The sequence below is a fragment of the Schistocerca cancellata genome, chromosome 4, assembly GCF_023864275.1.
Source record: "Schistocerca cancellata isolate TAMUIC-IGC-003103 chromosome 4, iqSchCanc2.1, whole genome shotgun sequence".
NCBI classification, from domain to species: Eukaryota; Metazoa; Arthropoda; class Insecta; order Orthoptera; family Acrididae; genus Schistocerca; species Schistocerca cancellata.
In genome coordinates this window covers 43,294,358-43,316,639 of record NC_064629.1, presented here as the reverse complement: position 1 = coordinate 43,316,639, position 22,282 = coordinate 43,294,358, and the positions used below count along the sequence as shown (strand labels likewise).

The 22,282-nt window shown below is 44.4% G+C and overlaps 1 protein-coding gene across 1 annotated transcript in view; it reads right to left on the bottom strand.

Annotated features, from left to right (window-relative positions):
* Positions 1–1,408, bottom strand: part of LOC126184776 (cytokine receptor-like) — a 430,688-nt gene extending 429,280 nt beyond the window's left edge. The window contains exon 1 of the mRNA XM_049927330.1: positions 1,382–1,408. The gene's annotated coding sequence lies outside the window, so the exon portion shown is untranslated. The remainder of the gene's footprint in view (positions 1–1,381) is intronic.
* Between the last annotated feature and the right edge of the window lie 20,874 nt (positions 1,409–22,282).

Below are 22,282 nucleotides of genomic sequence, written 5' to 3'. Positions count from 1 at the left end.
TAGTAGCCGTTTCCTATTATGGAAGCCTGAACAGTTTAGCGAGATCCTTGAGGTCTACACACGATAGCGTGCAGAACCGACGAAAATACTAGACGAGAAAAGAAGTTTCACTTTACCTTCCTGCTGGTATCGACGTCATTAGAGACGACGTATTAGACAAGTCAGAAAGGAGTTGGACGTAAGCTGTCCGTGGTCACAACGGAATGAACTGCGTTGCCTTAAAAAAATCTGTCATGAGTTTAATACAAGGTTAAGTCTGAAAAGCGGTAAAGCATGCTTTGAAAATAAACTACAAGAGTGCCTTAAGAATCTGATGATGATGATGATGTTTGGTTTGTGGGGCGCTCAACTGCGTGGTTATCAGCGCCCGTACAATTACCCAATCTTTGCTCAGTCCAATTTTGCCACTTTCCTGGATGATGATGAAATGATGAGGACAACACAAACACCCAGTCATCTCGAGGCAGGTGAAAATCCCTGACCCCGCCGGGAATCGAACCCGGGACCCCGTGCTCGGGAAGCGAGAACGCTACCGCGAGACCACGAGCGGCGGACACCTTAAGAATCTGTGGTCAGTTTAACATAAAATTAAAGACTGAAAGGCCGTAAACTTCAAATAACGATATCTCCTATAAAATTTATATTAAAAACTAATTACGTAGAATGATCGCCACTGGTTTTTTTTTTTTTTTTTTTTTTTTTTTTTTTTTTTTTTTTTTTTACAGAAGAGGAGACTCCTGCTGGCTTAAATTCCATATCAGCAAGAGAGGCCTATACAGCGTCATCAGGAGCAGTCTGATAAGCTTGTAAGGGTATTGCAGGGCAGGCTGTGCTGAGAAATAATTGTGAAGGAAAAATTTGATACGTTGCACCGTTTCCGCGTTAGTCAGCGTTGAAGTTATCCAGTCGGGCCGTTCTCCACGCAAATTTAAGCGGCCCACCCGAGACGGTGTCGCCAATCGTGATCTTTGTTTGGTTTCCTAAACCCGAACAAGGGAGCGACACAAAAACTGGAAATGGGACTGTAGAAAGGATCGGGCCCGAGCCAAAGGCTGAGCAGTCTCGTGCACTGTCATCTACGTTATGAGAACAACCGAGGCTAATTGTATCTGGCGGGCAGCTTGAATTGCATTCGCAACAACCTGATGGGCTAACTTCAATGCTAATAAACTAGGAAATGGCGCACCGTATCGAATTTTTTCCTTAACAATTATTTCTCAGCATAACCTAACCACCAGCACCCTTATAAGCTTTTCAGACTGTTTCTGACCACCCTCTATATTTAGGTAAGACAAATATAATTTTAAATAGTATATTCTTAAAAACTTAAACATGAATTACCAGCACTCAGCACATTCTTAAAAACTTAAACATGAATTACCAGCTCTCGGCACAATTCAGCTGTATCTAGAAGATGACGGCGCTGCTTCACATCAAAATCTGAAAAGGTTGTTAAAACTGACTTTCGATTATAGTCACCGTAATCAAAAACGATAGGCATGGTCAAAGTAAAATCAAAGCAGTACAGAAATTATGAATCCGTAGAAGTGACACATGCTACCGTTTTTCTTGTTATATATTCACAAAAGAAAACTTTCGATGAAATGAAATAGAAAAACGGAGTATATGAAGTTACTTAAGCTGGTTTCGTAACGGCTTCACGTTAATACACTCCAGCAGCTACTAATTTGGCCCCGCGAAGCTTTGTGGACGTCATTACTGACCTTCTTACCTCAGAATAAACCAGGTGGAACTCAGTAAACGAAATCGAGACCTCGGCACCAATAGTGATGATGCTACTCAGCGAAGACTATGATTTATCGTTGTTGCATTGTGGCTCAAGACATGGCTTATAGCTGGCTGTTAGAACTTGTCCTTTCGAGTCCTATTACGTCCATACTATTTCAGACGGCTCTGATACCGCCTTTCACTTTCACCATTCCGTTCCCAGACTTATTAAGAATATTGTGATATGTCTGTCCCAGGGGACCACAAAGCGTATCTTGGGCACAGGAAGGAAAAAGGTTTCCCCAGATAATTACGTTTGAGGCGACGCTGGCGCTATTGAAGTAGCCGGAAAAACTGAAAGGTGCCTTACAAGGTTTATGACCAAAATGGTACAGAATTTGAAGATATCGCTTATACATGAATGGACTGGTTTTAGAAAGCTACATTTCTAGAAAGCGTGTGTATCCACGACATTATTTTTATATATCGCCCTGTTTCCTTTAGCATGAGAGAAAAATGGCGTTATGTAACAGCAACAAAAGTAACTAATAAATGTTTTGATTGGCGAGACGAAAAATCCTAGCCAGCCAATCAGACAGAAGGACTGGCCAGAACAAATTTTTCTCTGCGTTACTTCTGCGAGGTATTTAGCTGCAAGGCTTTATGTGAGACACTTCAGTGTCTGCTGAGAGGATATGCATCAAAGGCTTCAAAGGTGAAAGTGCTGATATTCAATGGGAATCACTGCTGTTAACCACAGAGGTCCAGTCCACCCTTTGGCCATATCTACAGGCATCAAACGACTAGTGCCAGATGACTCACATGTACTGTATACACTGATGTTCAAAATTAAAGCAACAAACTGCTATTTCCCCATCCTGTGTCTAATTCACAATATAATCATACAAACTGCCGACAAGAGTCGTTACGATCGTGTACTGCGCGGAAGCTTTACGACAAAAATGGTACAGAATTTGAAGATATCGCTTACCCGTGAATGTTCCAATCAACGGACAACCACGCTAGCAGTGACGTCAGGGCACCTATCAAGCGGAGTAATGTTTGCAGGGTAGCCCTACATCCATAATCGCTGTGAACCACAGCCACAGACAGTGCAGTATGGCACAGAGAAAACAACTACAGACTCTCTGCCGTGGAGAGCCATAGGAAGAATGCAAGCAGGAGAGTCGCAACTTGAGGTGGCTCGATGGCTTAATGTGAGTCGTTCTGTTGTTTCCTGGATGAGGCGACAGTTTATAGAGAAGAGGACAGGGCTGACTACGTGTGACACTAAAAGAGTGGACCATTATTTGGGTGGAAGGGCACGACGGTACCGCCGTAGTATAGTACTGCAACTGGCATCTGACATCGTAGCATTCACTGGACATGTTGTGTCGAGGTAAACGGTGTATAGAAGGCTTCATCAGTGGCCTTTACTGTTGGAGACTTGCGGTCTGTTTACCTCTGGCGTGTCTTCAATGGTTCCGCAAAGTTTCATAGCACTACGATCACTCGTTTTTCATGGGGGCCCTCACACCAGCCTGTACTTACCTAACTTCAATATTCCCTCCATAGAATATGAAGGTGAAGGCATTATGGCCGGAGTCTGCTTTTTTATAGCTTGGCTTTCTCCGTCGATGCTAGTTCATCGTAACATTAAAGCTAATACATGTCCGGTAACACACGTAAATATTCTGTGCCATGATATGGCAGCAGTTTTAAACTGGCAAGTTTCATTTTCAGCGAGACAATGCTTCCATTCATAAAGTTACGATGCAAATATGTGGAAACGAATATGGGACCTACATCCACGAGCACATATATGGTGAATCATAGCACCGGGTAAAACTCAGGTGAAACCGCCTCGAAGCCAATAAAGGAGAGTTAGTTATATTGTAGAAAGGAATTAAATAATTTTGAAGGTTACAAAATGGTTCAAATGGCTCTGAGCACTATGGGACTTAACTGCTGTGGTCATCAGTCCCCTAGAACTTAGAACTACTTAAACCTAACTAACCTAAGTACATCACACACATTCATGCCCGAGGCAGGATTCGAACCTGCGACCGTAGCGGTCACGCGGTTCCAGACCGTAGCGCCTAGAACCGCAGAGCCACTCCGGCCGACTATGAAGGTTACAGCTAAACGTTTCATTGAGAAGGAGATCATTAAAGGCAGAGCCCAACTGAGCAGGAGAAGATCAGGCCGTCGTGATCGTATAAAGGTAACTGTCCCAGCATTTGCCTCAAATGATTTAGGGGATCTAAGGATACCTTTGATTACATTATATTAGATATTTTGTTTGTTTTATAGATCCATAATGAAAAATTATCATAGTGGAAATCGAACCCATAAAAAACAAAGTATTTACTTTTACACAACAATTGATATACACTGAGGTGACGAATTTCATGGGATACCTTCTAATATCGTGCCGGATCTCTTGTTGCTTGGTGTAGTGCAACAGCTCGGAGTGGCATGGACTCATTGGAAGTCCCCTGCAGAAATACTGAGCCACGCTGCCTCTACAGCCGTCCATAATTGCGGAACTGCTGGCGGTGCAGGAGGTTGTACACGAATTGACCTCTCGATTATGTCCTATAAATGTTCGATGTGATTTATGTCAGGTGATCTGGGTGGCCATTTCATTCGCTCAAAATTTCCAGAATGTTCTTCAAACTGATCGGGAACAATTGTGGCCCAGTAACATGGAGCATTGTCATCCATGAAAATTCTATCGTAGTTTGAGAACATGATGACCATGAATGGCTGCAGAAGATCTCCAAGTAGCTGAACATAAACATTTCCAGTCAATGATCGACCAGTTGGACCAGAGGACCCACTCCATTCCCTGCAAATAGAGCCCACACCATTATGGAGCCACCAACAGTTTTCAGAGTGTCTTGTTGATAACTTGGGTCCATGGTTTCGTAGGGTTTGCGCCACACTCGAAACTTACAGTCAGGTCTTACCAACTCAAATCGAGACTCGTCTGAACATCACGCAGTCTCCAGTCGTCTAGGGTCCAAGCGATATGGTCAAGAGCTCAGGAGAGGCGCTGCAGGCGATGTTGTGCTGTGAGCAAAGGCACTCAAGTCGGTCGTCTGTTGCCATCCCATTAACACCAAATTTCGTTGCACTGTCCTAATGGATACGTTCGTCGTACGTACCACATTGATTTCTGTGGTTACTTCAAGAAGTGTTGCACGTCTGTTAGCTTTGACTACTCTACGCAAACGCCACTGCTCTCGATCGTTAAGTGAATGCCGTCGACCACTATTTTGTCCGTGGTGAGAGATAATGCAAGAAAACTTGGTATTCTTGGCACACTCTTGGGACTGTGGATCGGGCCGGCCGCGGTGGCCGAGGGGTTCTAGGCGCTTCAGTCCGGAACCGCGCGACTGCTACGGTCGCAGGTTCGAATCCTGCCTCGGGCATGGATGTGTGTGATGTCCTTAGGTTTGTTAGGTTTAAGTAGCTGTAAGTACTAGGGGACTGATGACCTCAGCTGTTAAGTCCCATGGTACTTAGAGCCATCATTTTTGACTGTGGATCACCGAATATTGAATACCGCAACTACACTCCTGGAAATTGAAATAAGAACACCGTGAATTCATTGTCCCAGGAAGGGGAAACTTTATTGACACATTCCCGGCGTCAGATACATCACATGATCACACTGACAGAACCACAGGCACATAGACACAGGCAACAGAGCATGCACAATGTCGGCACTAGTACAGTGTATATCCACCTTTCGCAGCAATGCAGGCTGCTATTCTCCCATGGAGACGATCGTAGAGATGCTGGATGTAGTCCTGTGGAACGGCTTGCCATGCCATTTCCACCTGGCGCCTCAGTTGGACCAGCGTTCGTGCTGGACGTGCAGACCGCGTGAGACGACGCTTCATCCAGTCCCAAACATGCTCAATGGGGGACAGATCCGGAGATCTTGCTGGCCAGGGTAGGTGACTTACACCTTCTAGAGCACGTTGGGTGGCACGGGGTACATGCGGACGTGCATTGTCCTGTTGGAACAGCAAGTTCCCTTGCCGGTCTAGGAATGGTAGAACGATGGGTTCGATGACGGTTTGGATGTACCGTGCACTATTCAGTGTCCCCTCGACGATCACCAGTGGTGTACGGCCAGTGTAGGAGATCGCTCCCCACACCATGATGCCGGGTGTTGGCCCTGTGTGCCTCGGTCGTATGCAGTCCTGATTGTGGCACTCACCTGCACGGCGCCAAACACGCATACGACCATCATTGGCACCAAGGCAGAAGCGACTCTCATCGCTGAAGACGACACGTCTCCATTCGTCCCTCCATTCACGCCTGTCGCGACACCACTGGAGGCGGGCTGCACGATGTTGGGGCGTGAGCGGAAGACGGCCTAACGGTGTGCGGGACCGTAGCCCAGCTTCATGGAGACGGTTGCGAATGGTCCTCGCCGATACCCCAGGAGCAACAGTGTCCCTAATTTGCTGGGAAGTGGCGGTGCGGTCCCCTACGGCACTGCGTAGGATCCTACGGTCTTGGCGTGCATCCGTGCGTCGCTGCGGTCCGGTCCCAGGTCGACGGGCACGTGCACCTTCCGCCGACCACTGGCGACAACATCGATGTACTGTGGAGACCTCACGCCCCACGTGTTGAGCAATTCGGCGGTACGTCCACCCGGCCTCCCGCATGCCCACTATACGCCCTCACTCAAAGTACGTCAACTGCACATACGGTTCACGTCCTCGCTGTCGCGGCATGCTACCAGTGTTAAAGACTGCGATGGAGCTCCGTATGCCACGGCAAACTGGCTGACACTGACGGCGGCGGTGCACAAATGCTGCGCAGCTAGCGCCATTCGACGGCCAACACCGCGGTTCCTGGTGTGTCCGCTGTGCCGTGCGTGTGATCATTGCTTGTACAGGCCTCTCGCAGTGTCCGGAGCAAGTATGGTGGGTCTGACACACCGGTGTCAATGTGTTCTTTTTTCCATTTCCAGGAGTGTAGATCTTTAGGAGAGGAAATGAATTAGCGAATAAAAAATACAGTGTGCCATTTAAAAAAGTCTTACCGCTCTTCATATTTTTGTAAAAAACAAAGCAACAACAAAGAAAATCATGCTGACTGATGTCCCCCTGACGGCTAAAGAGCATTTGCTTGAAACATTTTGTAATTTTCATCTGGACAAACAGTTATTTAAGGTGGTCAAGATAAATGGGACACCATATATATATATGGTGTCCCATTTATCTTGACCACCTTAAATAATATATATATATATATAGGGTGAGTCACCTAACGTTACCGCTGGATATATTTCGTAAACCACATCAAATACTGACGAATCGATTCCATAGACCAAACGTGAGGAGAGGGGCTAGTGTAATTGGTCAATACAAACCATAAAAAAATGCACGGAAGTATGTTTTTTAACACAAACCTACGTTTTTTAAAAATGGAACCCCGTTAGTTTTGTTAGCACATCTGAACATATAAATAAATACGTAATCAGTGCCGTTTGTTGCATTGTAAAATGTTAATTACATACGGAGATATTGTAACCTAAAGTTGACGCTTGAGTACCACTCCTCCGCTGTTCGATCGTGTGTATCGGAGAGCACCGAATTACGTAGGGATCCAAAGGGAACGGTGATGGACCTTAGGTACAGAAGAGACTGGAACAGCACATTACGTCCACAGGCTAACACCTTTTTATTGGTCTTTTTCACTGACGCACATGTACATTACCATGAGGGGTGAAGTACACGTACACACGTGGTTTCCGTTTTCAATTACGGAGTGGAATAGAGTGTGTCCCGACATGTCAGGCCAATAGATGTTGAATGTGGTGGCCATCATTTGCTGCACACAATTGCAATCTCTGGCGTAATGAATGTCGTACTCGCCGCAGTACGTCTGGTGTAATGTCGCCGCAGGCTGCCACAATACGTTGTTTCATATCCTCTGGGGTTGTAGGCACATCACGGTACACATTCTCCTTTAACGTACCCCACAGAAATAAGTCCAGAGGTGTAAGATCAGGAGAACGGGCTGGCCAATTTCTGCGTCCTACACGTCCTATGAAACGCCCGTCGAATGTGTACAGCGGTAATGTTACCATATATATATATATATATATATATATATATATATATATATATATATATACTTTTATGTTCCGCCCCATGAACCATGGACCTTGCCGTTGGTGGGGAGGCTTGCGTGCCTCAGCGATACAGATAGCTGTACCGTAGGCGCAACCACAACGGAGGGGCATCTGTTGAGAGGCCAGACAAACGTGTGGTTCCTGAAGAGGGGCAGCAGCCTTCTCAGTAGTTGCAGGGGCAACAGTCTGGATGATTGACTGATCTGGCCTTGTAACACTAATCAAAACGGCCTTGCTGTGCTGGTACTGCGAACAGCTGAAAGCAAGGGGAAACTACAGCTGTAATTTTTCCCGAGGGCATGCAGCTTTACTGTATGGTTAAATTATGATGGCGTCCTCTTGGGTAAAATATTCCGGAGGTAAAATAGTCCCCCATTCGGATCTCCGGGAGGGGAATACTAAGGAGGACGTCGTTATCAGGAGAAAGAAAACTGGCATTCTACGGATCGGAGCGTGGAATGTCAGATTTCTTAATCAGACAGGTAGGTTAGAAAATTTAAAAAGGGAAATGGATAGGTTTATGTTAGATATAGCGGTAATTAGTGAAGTTCGGTGGCAGGAGGAACAAGACTTCTGATCAAGTGAATACAAGGTTATAAATACAAAATAAAATAGGGGTAATGCAGGAGTAGGTTTAATAATGAATAAAAAATAGGAGTGCGGGTAAGCTACTACAAACAGCATAGTGAACGCACTATTGTGACCAAGATAGACACGAAGAACACGCCTACCACAGTAGTGCAAGTTTATATGCCAACTAGCTCCGCAGATGACGAAGAGATTGATGAAATGTATGATGAGAAAAAAAATTATTCAGATAATGAAGGGAGACCAAAATGTAATAGTCATGGGTGACTGGGATTCGGTAGCAGGAAAAGGAAGAGAAGGAAACGTAGTAGGTGAATATGGAATGGGGGTAAGAAATGAAAGAGGAAGCCGTCTGGTAGAATTTTGCACAGAGCATAACTTAATCATAGCTAACACTCGGTTCAAGAACCATGAAAGAAGTTTGTATACACGGAAGAGGCTTGGAGATACTGGAAGGTGACGCGCGGGATTAGCCGAGCGGTCAAGGCGCTGCAGTCATGGACTGTGCGGCTGGACCAGGCGGAGGTTCGAGTCCTCCCTCGGGTATGGGTGTGTGTATTTGTACTGAGGATAATTTGTACTGAGGATAATTTGTACTGAGGATAATTTGTACTGAGGATAATTTAGGTTAAGTAGTGTGTGAGCTTACGGACTGATGACCTTAGTAGTTAAGTCCCATAAGATTTCACGCACACTGGAAGGTTTCAGATAGATTATATAATGCTAAGACAGAGATTTAGGAACCAGCTTTTAAATAGTAAGACATTTCCAGGGGTAGATGTGGACTATGACCACAATCTATTCGTTATGACCTGTAGATTAAAACTGAAGAAACTGCAAAAAGGTGGGAATTTAAGGAGATGGGACATGGATAAACTTAAAGAACCAGAGGTTGTAGAGAGTTTCAGAGAGAGCATTAGACAACGATTGACAGGAATGGGGGAAAGAAATACAGTGGAATAAGAATGGGTAGCTTTGAAGGATGAAATAGTGAAGGCAGCAGAGGATCAAAGAGGTAAAAGGAATGAGATCGACAGGAAGTGCAAAATGGCTAAGCAGGGATGGTTCAAATGGTTCAAATTGCTCTGAGCACTATGGGACTCAACATCTTAGGTCATAAGTCCCCTAGAACTTAGAAATACTTAAACCTAACTAACCTAAGGACATCACACACACCCATGCCCGAGGCAGGATTCGAACCTGCGACCGTAGCAGTCCCGCGGTTCCGGACTGCAGCGCCACAACCGCTAGACCACCGCGGCCGGCCTAAGAAGGGATGGCTAGAGGACAAACGTAAGGATGAAGAGGCATATCTCACTAGGGATAAGATAGATACCGCCTACAGGAAAATTAAAGAGACCATTGGCGACAAAGAGAGCCACTTGTATCAATATCAAGAGCTCAGATGGAAACCCAGTTCTAAGCAAAGAAGGGAAAGCAGAAAGGTGGAGGGAGTATATAGAGGGTCTATACAAGGGCGATGTACTTGAGGACAACATTATGGAAATGGACGAGGATGTAGGTGAAGATGTAGATGTAGATGTAGAAGAAGAACAAATGGGAGGTATAATACTGCGTGAAGAGTTTGACAGAGCACTGAAAGACCTAAGTCGCAACAAGGCTCCGGGAGTAGACACCATTCCATTGGAATTACTTACAGCCTTGGGAGAGCCAGCCCTGATAAAACTCTACCATCTGGTGAGCAAGGTGTATGAGACAGGCGAAATACCCTCAGACTTCAAGAAGAGTAGAATAATTCCAATCCCAAAGAAGAAAGCATGTGTTGACACATGAGAAAATTACCGAACTATCAGTTTAATAAGTCATGGTTGCAAAATACTAACGCGAGTCCTTTACAGACGAATGGAGAAACTGGTAGAAGACGACCTCGTGAAATATCAGTTTGGATTCCGTAGAAATGTTTGGAACATGTGAGGTGATACTGGCCCTACGACTTATCTTAGAAGATAGATTAAGGAAAGCAAACCTACGTTTCTAGCATTTGTAGACTTAGAGAAATAGCGGAAAGGTCGGGGAAGAAGGCCAGTGTTCACTCTGTCTGCTTGCCGGGGGGTCTCATCCGAGATGTGGAGGAGGCCCTACCGGCGGCGATAGAGAGCACTGGGTCACCCGACTGCAAATTGTTGCTCATGTCGGCACCAATGACTCCTGCAGTCTGGGTTCAGAGGTCATCCTCAGTTCGTACAGGCGGTTGGCGGAATTGGTGAAGGCGGAAAGCCTTGGTCGCGGGGTGGAATCAGAGCTAACTATTTGTAGTATCGTTCCCAGAACCGATCGCGGTCCTCTGGTTTGGAGCCGAGTGGAACGCTTAAACCAGAGGCTCAGACGATTCTGCGTAGATCTGGGGTGCAAATTTCTCGACATCCGCTATCGGGTGGAGAAATGTAGGGTCCCCCTGAATAGGTAAGGTGTGCACTACACGCAGGAAGCGGCTACAAGGGTAGCGGAGTACGTGTGGAGTGCACATGGGGGTTTTTTAGGTTAGAGAATTCCCTCCCTAAGCCCGACAAGACGCCTCCTGAGACGCGGCAAGGTAGGAGTAGGCAAAATGCAACAGGGAATAACAATATTAATGTGCTAATAGTAAACTGCAGGAGCGTCTATAGAAAGGTCCCAGAACTGCTCTCATTAATAAACGGTCACAACGCCCATATAGTACTAGGGACAGGAAGTTGGCTGAAACCAGACGTAAACAGTAATGAAATCCTAAACTCAGATTGGAATGTATACCGCAGAGACAGGCTGGACAGTGAAGGGGGAGGCGTGTTTATAGCGATAAGAAGTGCAATAGTATCGAAGGAAATTGACGGAGATCCGAAATGTGAAATGATTTGTGTGAAGGTCACGGCTAAAGCAGGCTCAGACACGGTAATTGGATGTCTCTATAGGCCCCTGGCTCAGCAGTTGCTGTGGCTGAGCACCTGAAGGATAATTTGGAAAATATTTCGAGTAGATTTCCCCACCATGTTATAGTTCTGGGTGGAGATTTTAATTTGCCGGATATAGACTGGGAGACTCAAACGTTCATAAGGGGTGGCAGGGACAAAGAATCCAGTGAAATTTTTTTAAGTGCTTTATCTGAAAACTACCTTGAGCAGTTAAACAGAGAACCGACTCGTGGCGATAACATATTAGACCTTCTGGTGACAAACACACCCGAGCTATTTGAAACAGTTAATCAGCGAAACAGGAAATCAGCGATCATAAAGCGGTTACGGCATCGATGATTTCAGCCGTAAATAGAAATATTAAAAAGGGTAGGAAGATTTTTCTGTTCAGCAAAAGTGACAAAAAGCAGATTATAGTGTACCTGATGGCTCAACACAAAAGTTTTATCTCAAGTACAGATAGTGTTGAGGATCAGTGGACAAAGTTCAAAACCATCGTACAATATGCGTTAGATGAGTATGTGCCAAGCAAGATCGTAAGAGATGGAAAAGAGCCACCGTGGTACAACAACCGAGTTAGAAAACTGCTGCGGAAGCAAAGGGAACTTCACAGCAAACATAGAGATAGCCAAAGCCTTGCAGACAAACAAAAATTACGCGAAGCGAAATGTAGTGTGAGGAGGGCTATACGAGAGGCGTTCAATGAATTCGAAAGTAAAGTTCTATGTACTGACTTGGCAGAAAATCCTAAGAAATTTTGGTCTTATGTCAAAGCGGTAGGTGGATCAAAACAAAATGTCCAGACACCCTGTGACCAAAATGGTACTGAAACAGAGGATGACAGATTAAAGGCCGAAATACTAAATGTCCTTTTCCAAAGCTGTTTCACAGAGGAAGACTGCACTGTAGTTCCTTCTCTAGATTGTCGCACAGATGACAAAATGGTAGATATCGAAATAGAGGACAGAGGGATAGAGAAACAATTAAAATCGCTCAAAAGAGGAAAGGCCGCTGGACCTGATGGGATACGAGTTCGATTTTACACAGAGTACGCGAAGGAACTTGCCCCCCTTCTTGCAGCGGTGTACCGTAGGTCTCTAGAAGAGCGTAGCGTTCCAAAGGATTGGAAAAGGGCACAGGTCATCCCCGTTTTCAAGAAGGGACGTCGAACAGATGTGCAGAACTGTAGACCTATATCTCTAACGTCGATCAGTTGTAGAATTTTGGAACACGTATTACGTTCGAATATAATGACTTTTCTGGAGACTAGAAATCTACTCTGTAGGAATCAGCATGGGTTTCGAAAAAGGCGGTCGTGTGAAAACCAGCTCGCGCTATTCGTCCACGAGACTCAGAGGGCCATAGACACCGGTTCATAGGTAGATGCCGTGTTTCTTGACTTCCGCAAGGCGTTCGATACATTTCCCCACAGTCGTTTAATGAGCAAAGTAAGGGCATATGGACTATCAGACCAATTGTGTGATTGGATTGAAGAGTTCCTAGATAACAGAACGCAGCATGTCATTCTCAATGGAGAGAAGTCTTCCGAAGTAAGAGTGATTTCAGGTGTGCCGCAGGGGAGTGTCGTAGGACCGTTGCTATTCACAATATACATAAATGACCTTGTGGACGACATCGGAAGTACACTGAGGCTTTTTGCAGATGATGCTGTCGTGTATCAAGATTTTGTAACAATGGAAAATTGTACTGAAATGCAGGAGGATCTGCAGCGAATTGACGCATGGTGCAGGGAATGGCAATTGAATCTCATTGTAGACAAATGTAATGTGCTGCGAATACATAGAAAGATAGATCCCTTATCATTTAGCTAAAAAATAGCAGGTCAGCAACTGGAAGCAGTTAATTCCATAAATTATCTAGGAGTACGCATTAGGAGTGATTTAAAATGGAATGATCATATAAAGTTGATCGTCGTTAAAGCAGATGCCAGACTAAGATTCATTGGAAGAATCCTAAGGAAATGCAATCCGAAAACAAAGGAAGTAGGTTACAGTACGCTTGTTCGCCCACTGCTTGAATACTGCTCAGCAGTGTGGGATCCGTACCAGATAGGGTTGATAGAAGAGATAGAGAAGATCCAACGGAGAGCAGCGCGCTTCGTTACAGGATCATTTAGTAATCGCGAAAGCGTTACGGAGATGATAGATAAACTCCAGTGGAAGAGTCTGCAGGAGAGACGCTCAGTAGCTCGGTACGGGCTTTTGTTAAAGTTTCGAGAACATACCTTCACCGAAGAGTCAAGCAGTATATTGCTCCCTCCTACGTATATCTCGCGAAGAGACCATGAGGATAAAATCAGAGAGATTAGAGCCCACACAGAAGCATACCGACAATCCTTCTTTCCACGAACAATACGAGACTGGAATAGAAGGGAGAACCGATAGAGGTACTCAGGGTACCCTCCGCCACACACCGTCAGGTGGCTTGCGGAGTATGGATGTAGATGTAGATGTAGCTTTTCATAATGTTGACTGGAACACTCTCTTTCAAATTCTGAAGGTGGTAGGGTTAAAATACAGGGAGCGAAAGGCTATTTACAATTTGTACAGAAACCAGATGGCAGTTATAAGAGTCGAAGGGCATGAAAGGGAAGCAGTGGTTGGGAAGGGAGTGAGACAGGGTTGTAGCCTATCCCCGATGTTATTCAATATGTACATTGAACAAGCAGTAAAGGAAACAAAAGAAAAATTCGGAGTAGGAATTAAAATCCGTGGAGAAGAAAGAAAATCTTTGAGGTTCGCCGATGACATTTTAATTCTGTCAGAGACAGCAAAGGACCTGGAAGAGCAGTTGAACGGAATGGACACTGTCTTGAAAGGAGGATATAAGATGAACATCAACAAAAGCAAAACAATGATAATGGAATGTAGTCGAATTAAGTCGGGTGATGCTGAGGGAATTAGATTAGGTAATGAGACACTTAAAGTACTAAATGAGTTTTGCTATTTGGGGAGCAAAATAACTGATGATGGTCGAAGTAGAGAGGATATAAAATGTAAACTGGCAATGGCAAAGAAAGCGTTTCTGAAGAAGAGGAATTTGTTAACATCGAGTATAGATTTAAGTGTCAGGAAGTCGTTTCTGAAAGTATTCGTATGGAGTGTAGCCATGTATGGAAGTGAAACATGGACGGTAAATAGTTTGGACAAGAAGAGAATAGAAGTTTTCGAAATGTGGTGCTAAAGAAGAATGCTGAAGATCAGATAGGTATATCACATAGCTAATGAGGAGGTATTGAACAGAATTGGGGAGAAGAGAAATTTGTGGCACAACTTGACTAGAAGAAGGGATCGGTTGGTAGGACATGTTCTGAGGTATCAAGGGATCATCAATTTAGTATTGGAGGGCAGAGTGGAGGGTAAAAATCGTAGAGGGAGACCAAGAGATGAATACAGTTTGCAGATTCAGAAGGATGTAGTTTGCAGTAGGTACTGGGAGATGAAGAAGCTTTTACAGAATAAAGTAGGATGGACTGCTGCATCAAACCAGTCTCTGGACTGAAGACCACAGCAACAACACTTCTATGTTGTATGCAAGTTCTTGTAGAATGTAACTACTTTTAGATTAAAAGAGACCAATCACAATTTCACATTAATTGATTTTTTTTTCAAAACATCGTCCTCCTTGGCCTTTTCCCATGTTTCCTGAGAAACAAATCATACGATTCATTCTTAATCTTTCTGTTTTTGCACTCATATGCCCTAACAGCACATAATGTCAGCAATTATTTGTACATATACATGCAGTGTAATCAAACGCGCTTTCGTCCATACCAACACTACAGCAATAGCGAACAGAGGACAAAATGATATCCGCAGCACACAAGAGACCGGCAAGAATATTGTCAATACTGCCCATAGACGGCACATTTCTGGGCAGCGCTATACGTTTCAAAAGTTTTTAATGTTCCCAATATTATTGCGTAACCTCTCGATCACACCCCTACACGTTCAATACTGTTGCCTCAGGAAATACTGCGCAATATTTGTGACCGTTTAGGGGACGATTACGATGGTCTGCTTGAGGTGGCTGCTCTGTGGCTGGATATATAGCCATTTTCGTAGTTTCCCAAGCGACCGATTTGCATGGCCGGCAGTCATGTGATATAGTTACTGCCGCGAGTGGTGGAGCCACTAAATCCACGATGTCCACGATCTGTGCCATTGATAAGTCTCTATCCATCGATGACAAAGATATAAGAAAATTCAATACTGCTAAAAGTCAGACAGTAGACGTCATCAAATGGCACAGAATCGGAAAAATTCCTGCTTGTGACCCTGAGCAGACGACTAGCTTGGAAGCTGAAAGGCCAGGGGTAAGTCTCTGCAGCGATTTAGCGCCCTCTACACCGTCTTCAACCCAACATAAATGACGGATAATATGGAATTGCGCTATTATTTGTGAGATGGGTGTTAGATTACGCGGCTGTGTAGGGCAACGCCGCCGACACTGAAGTCCAGTTCTACAGTGAGTGCAAAATACAGCTCTGTAGCTCGCCTCGTACATGCTGTGTTACTTTCCGACGTAGCAGCTGGACGAAATGGCTGGAGTATCACTGCTTCGAGAGATATTCCAGTTGAGTGCGCCTCTTTCCCATGCAAAAGCGCCTCGGCCAGCCAGCAGGATGATCAACAACTAAGTCAACTGGAAACCATTCGTGATTTATCCCTAAGAACTGCGCATGCAGCTTACACTGAACAGCAGAAACTGGAAAAAGTAGATGAAAAACAAAATGAGAAGAACAACTACCAAAGAGAAGACTCTAGGAACAGCACAAAACTGTGTAAACCGTGCAAACACCAGTGAGAACGGGGTCCTGCAAGGATCGAGAGGGCCTGCCTTCCCATAGTGTGAAATGGGAACAGACCTGTCAGGTGGTCAAGAGTAGACAGAAAATGGGTAACTTGGGCTCCTAACGCTGAATGCGGGAATGGACTGCACATACAAAACTTGTGGTATGCACCTTATAAGCAATTTAGGGAAAGTGCAGGAAAACAATATCTGGAAGGCCGGATAGGGATTTACAGCTACTCGCTGTATAGAAGGCAGCGTATGAGCCCACCGAAAACCGAACAACGTAGATTGGGTCATTTTCATGACTCTATCAGAAACTGGGCAACGCAGCGCATTAACTGAGATACAGGACTCATAGTCAAGAAGAGTGAGCTTGGAATTCTAATTTAAGTTTCCCTGAATCACGTCGGGCGTCTCCACGAGAAGACTGCTGTCGATTTACTGCCCTACCTTCACCCGTCTTAGCTAGCAAGCCTTCTCTACTTGATCTAATATCTTTACCTCTCTTACAAAATTGTACATTGTCAACATTAACATTAAATAACATTTAAAGTATAACATTTGTTCTCATTATTGATAGCATGTGCCTCGAACTTAAATAGAGACGATGCTCCCTGCTTTCTCTGTGTCTGGTGCCCATATGCTACAAAACATCCGCCTGAGGAATCGGAACAATTATCAGTTTGAGCGAAGTCGTGAAGGAGAAATTTACAACTTATATCCTAAAATAAATACTCAGGTTATTTAACTAAGTACCCAAAACTGCACTATGATTCTTAGAATATACATAATCAAGAGGAATTTAACGCTTGAAGTTCATATCCAAGTCCATGGGACATTATTCAAAGAACTGGAATAATACGCGAGATCTTCCCGCAAATGGCCAAATACATCCCGCTACAAGAGTTTCAGAGGTGTTGCACGGCACAAGAGGCACGGAACACGCAACTTCCGTAGAGGAACAGAACTTTATATGTTATGGGATGAAAATCTCGGTCCTTAACTTCTTTGGCTATGAAAGGTGTCATAAAACTACTTCTACTCGGCAGCTTCCATATGCTGGCGCTCTCTGAGTAACTGCTGATGGCATTTCAAGCAGTTACAGCTTGGGCCATGACACCTACTCTGCATACACTACTCCTGGCATTGCTTGGATTATTAGGAGCTAAATCATACACTATGGCCCCATTTAGTCAATTGTCTACATCCTACAAGTGTAACTTCTAGGACCCGTTATTTCCTTTTTCATGTATGACAAATAAAGGTTGGGGAATTTCGCTCACAGGACTCAGTTGGTCTAGCCTAGTGAGATATCTTTATCGCTAACGCAATAGCGTTGTACCCTGCTCGCAAGGACTGGGATTCAAATCAGAGTCGAAATCAGTGATTTAAGTTTTCCGTGGTTTGCTATATCGCTTCAAGCGAATGCTCACTCGGTTCGTTTGAAAACTTTAGACCCGATTCTTGCCGCCACCTGTCTCTGTCTGAATTATTGTTCCGTCATTAATGGCCCAGGCATTAAAGTGACGTGAAACCTTCCTCTCTGCTCCTCTCGGCTGAACATGTTTAAAGCCTAATTTGGTCAATACCGTGTATTTTTCTCAGCCACTTTGCGCTTTCCAAACATGCCGAACGTTTTAACGTCTCTTTTACTGGATACACACTGAGGTGACGAAAGTCACGGAACAGCGGTAGGCACATATACAGATGGCGTTAGTATCGCGTACACAAGGTACAAAACGGCAGTGCATTGGCGCAGCAGTCATTTGCACTCAGCCGGCTTATGTGAAAAGGTATCCGACGTGATTATGGCCGCACGACTGGAATTAGCAGATTTTGAATGCGGAATGGTGGTTGGAGTCAGACGAATGGGAGATTCTGTTTTCGAAACTGTAAGGGAATTCAATATTCCGAGACCCATTGTTAAAAGTGTGCCGAGAATACCAAATTTCAGGCACTTCCTCTCATCACGGACAACACAGTGGCCGACGGCCTTCACTTAACGACAGAGAGAAGCAGAGTTTGCTTAGAGCTGTGTGAGTGCAACAAGCAATAATGCGAGAAATAGCCGCAGAAAAAAATGTGGGACGTGCGACGAATGTATGCATTAGGACAGTGCTGCAAAATTTGGCGTTAACGGGCTATGGCAGCGGGCAACCGACGCCAGTGACTTTGTTAACAACAGGACATCGCCTGCAGCGCCTCTCGTGGACTCGTGACCGTATCGATTGGACCCTGGTCAGATAAGTTCCGATTTCAGGTAGGGTTCGAGTGTGGTGCAGACCCCACGAAGCCACGGACCCACGTCGTGAACAAGGCATTGTCCGAGCTGGTGATGGCACCATAATGGTGTGGAATGAGTCCAACTGAATCTATCATTGACTGGCAATGATTATGTTTGGCTACAGGTCATCCCCGTTTTCGAGATGGGCCGTCGAACAGATGTGCAGAACTATAGACCTATATCTCTAACGTCGATCAGTTGTAGAATTTTGGAACACGTATTGTGTTCGAGTATAATGACTTTTCTGGAGACGAGAAATCTACTCTGTAGGAATCAGCATGGGTTTCGAAAAAGACGGTCATGTGAAACCCAGCTCGCGCTATTCGTCCACGAGACTCAGAGGGCCATAGACACGGGTTCACAGGTAGATGCCGTGTTTCTTGACTTCCGCAAGGCGTTCGATACAGTTCCCCACAGTCGTTTAATGAACAAAGTAAGAGCATATGGACTATCAGACCAATTGTGTGATTGGATTGAGGAGTTCCTAGATAACAGGACGCAGCATGTTATTCTCAATGGAGAGAAGTCTTCCGAAGTATGAGTGATTTCAGGAGTGCCGCAGAGGAGTGTCATAGGACCGTTGCTATTCACAATATACATAAATGACCTGGTGGATGACATCGGAAGTTCACTGAGGCTTTTTGCAGATGATGCTGTGGTGTATCGAGAGGTTGTAACAATGGAAAATTGTACTGAAATGCAGGAGGATCTGCAGCGAATTGACGCATGGTGCAGGGAATGGCAATTGAATCTCAATGTAGACAAGTGTAATGTGCTGCGAATACACAGAAAGATAGATCCTTTATCATTTAGCTACAAAATAGCAGGTCAGCAACTGGAAGCAGTTAATACCATAAATTATCTGGGAGTACGCATTAGGAGTGATTTAAAATGGAATGATCATATAATGTTGATTGTCGGTAAAGCAGATGCCAGACTGAGATTCATTGGAAGAATCCTAAGGAAATGCAATCCGAAAACAAAGGAAGTAGGTTACAGTACGCTTGTTCGCCCACTGCTTGAATACTGCTCAGCAGTGTGGGATCCGTACCAGATAGGGTTGATACAAGACATAGAGAAGATCCAACGGAGAGCAGCGCGCTTCGTTACAGGATCATTTAGTAATCGCGAAAGCGTTACGGAGATGATAGATAAACTCCAGTGGAAGACTCTGCAGGAGAGACGCTCAGTAGCCCGGTACGGCCTTTTGTCAAAGTTTCGAGAACATACCTTCACCGAAGAGTCAAGCAGTATATTGCTCCCTCCTACGTATATCTCGCGAAGAGACCATGAGGATAAAATCAGAGAGATTAGAGCCCACACAGAGGCATACCGACAATCCTTCTTTCCACGAACAATACGAGACTGGAATAGAAGGGAGAACCGATAGAGGTACTGAAGGTACCCTCCGCCACACACCGTCAGGTGGCTTGCGGAGTATGGATGTAGATGTAGATGTAGAGACCTTGTGCAGCCATTCGTTCCCAATGCGCCTCGTCACTGTGCCAAAGTTTGAAGAACATTCTGCACAGTTCGAGCCACCCACACCGCCCGACTTGAATCCCATCGAACGTTTTGGGCTGCGAGTAGTGGCCGCGCAGTTTGAGGTGTCGTGTCACGGACTATGCGGCCCCCCCTGCCGGAGGTTCGAGTCCTCCCTCGGGCATGGGTGTGTGTGTGTGTGTTGTTCTTAGCATAAGTTAGTTTTAGTAGTGTGTAAGTCTAGGAACCAATGACCCGAGCAGTTTAGTCCCTTAGGAATTCACACACATTTGAACATTTTGAACGTTTGTGGGACATTATCCAGAGGTCAATTTGTGCACGAACTCCTGCACCGGCAACAGTTTCGCAACTGTGGAGGACTGTAGAGGCAACATAGCTCAGTATTTATGCAGGGGACTTCCGACGTCTCGTTGAGTCCGTGCCGCGTCGAGATGCTGCATTACGCAGCGCAAAAAGAGGTCCGACACGATATTAGGAAGTATCCCGTGACACTGTTCAACCGTATCTGTAGCTTATCGGAGAGTGGTCCTTACGTTAGTGAGTGCTTTATCAGATAGCACTGCATATCTGGAGTCGCTTCGCAAACAATATGTCATTAAGAATGCTTGACGTTGGAAAGTAATTGGCAATACTCTGCAGCGGGCGATACTTTCTTACATGGTAGCAGTGATAAGCGTCTGCTTATCTGAAACGTGACAGCAAACGCGTTTCAGATTTGCTCCTCTGACAAGCTACGTACCATCCAGCTCACTTTCGGCTTTGGTTAACGCAAGCCTTGCAACACAAATGTAGATAAAATACTATTCGTCGTAACTAAGTAGAAAGAGAACCTTCGAGACACTTCATATTTATAAAAATGAATATGGCCATTCCACATGTTTAAGATGATGAATACATTTATCAGTCAATGATTGAGAGAGCCGCGCGGCTAACCTGATTTCATATGAGAGTGTTTTGTTTTTGTTTTAATTTTAATTTTTTATGTCTTGTCCATCTTCGAGCATTTAAGTGCAAATGCAATCTGCAATAAATGGTTCAGATGGCTCTGAGCACTATGGGACTTAACATCTGAGGTCATCAGTCCCCTAGAACTCAGAACTACTTAAACCTAACTAACCTAAGGACATCACACACATCCGTGCCCGAGGCAGGATTCGAACCTGCGACCGTAGCGGTCGCGTGGTTCCAGACTAAAGCGCCTAGAACCGCATGGCCACAATGACATCTGCAGACGAAAGAAAATTAGATGCCATAAACGATTGATGTTTACAATCGTATTACAAGAGGTAAGATGGATACAATAGGAGTTTGTGCACGTTAGCATGTAAATTCTTTAACCACGTAAAATACATTTCGTGTGAATATTTTCTGTAGAGCTTCTTGGAATGTATTAACTGAGGTGTTATGGGATTACGATGTAGTATATCTGATAGTTCTATATTGAAATATCCGAGAACTATTTGTGTTGTACTGAACATATCCATATTTATTTGCATTATCTGTGCTTGTATCCTACCGAATTACTGACGCTGTTGCGTTCCACTTCTGCAACTAAGGGAGATGGTGCAACAATTAAGGCACTGAAGATTACAGTTCCTGACTAGTCACTTCTTGAGAATTCAGTTTTACGTTTCTCGTCGATTCCCTAAGTAATTTTACGTTAAATGTGGGATGGTCCCTTGACAGAGCTACAGCTGATCTCTTCCTAGTACGTCACCTCGACGTTGGCGTTAAAATCCAGTCTTCTTTGCTTTTAGTCCAGTATTTTTTCTTCTTCATATGATACCGCTACACAACTAAATATCAAACGTGAAATTACTGCCAACATCTTCAAAACCTGCAAAACTGACAAGTAAGGTACCTTCTTCTTCTATTCTACGACTGCGTTAATGTCTTCCTTCATCAAAATTAATTAAGTAAATAAGAATTGTATTTTCATGACGGGTACTACCTACCAGTAGTATACTGCACGCTGTAGAGTCGTGAAGGAAAACGATATAAGAATAGAGCAATAGTTTATCACTAATGAAAACACATAATCAATATATATCTCGTGTTTGCGTTCTGCTTGCGTAATTTAATTGGTGTACCGTGTTAATTTAAATTCAAGGCTAGTACCAAAAAATTTAGCCGAATCACAATCATTAGCAATAGTAAATAATTTTGTAGACTATTACACCAGTGTCGTATGTATTTTCATTCATAATAACGTTAATAGGGAATTTAATAACTTTGTTCTGATGGGCAGTTACTCAATTTGTCACAAATAAATTACTGAATTTTTAATGCTCT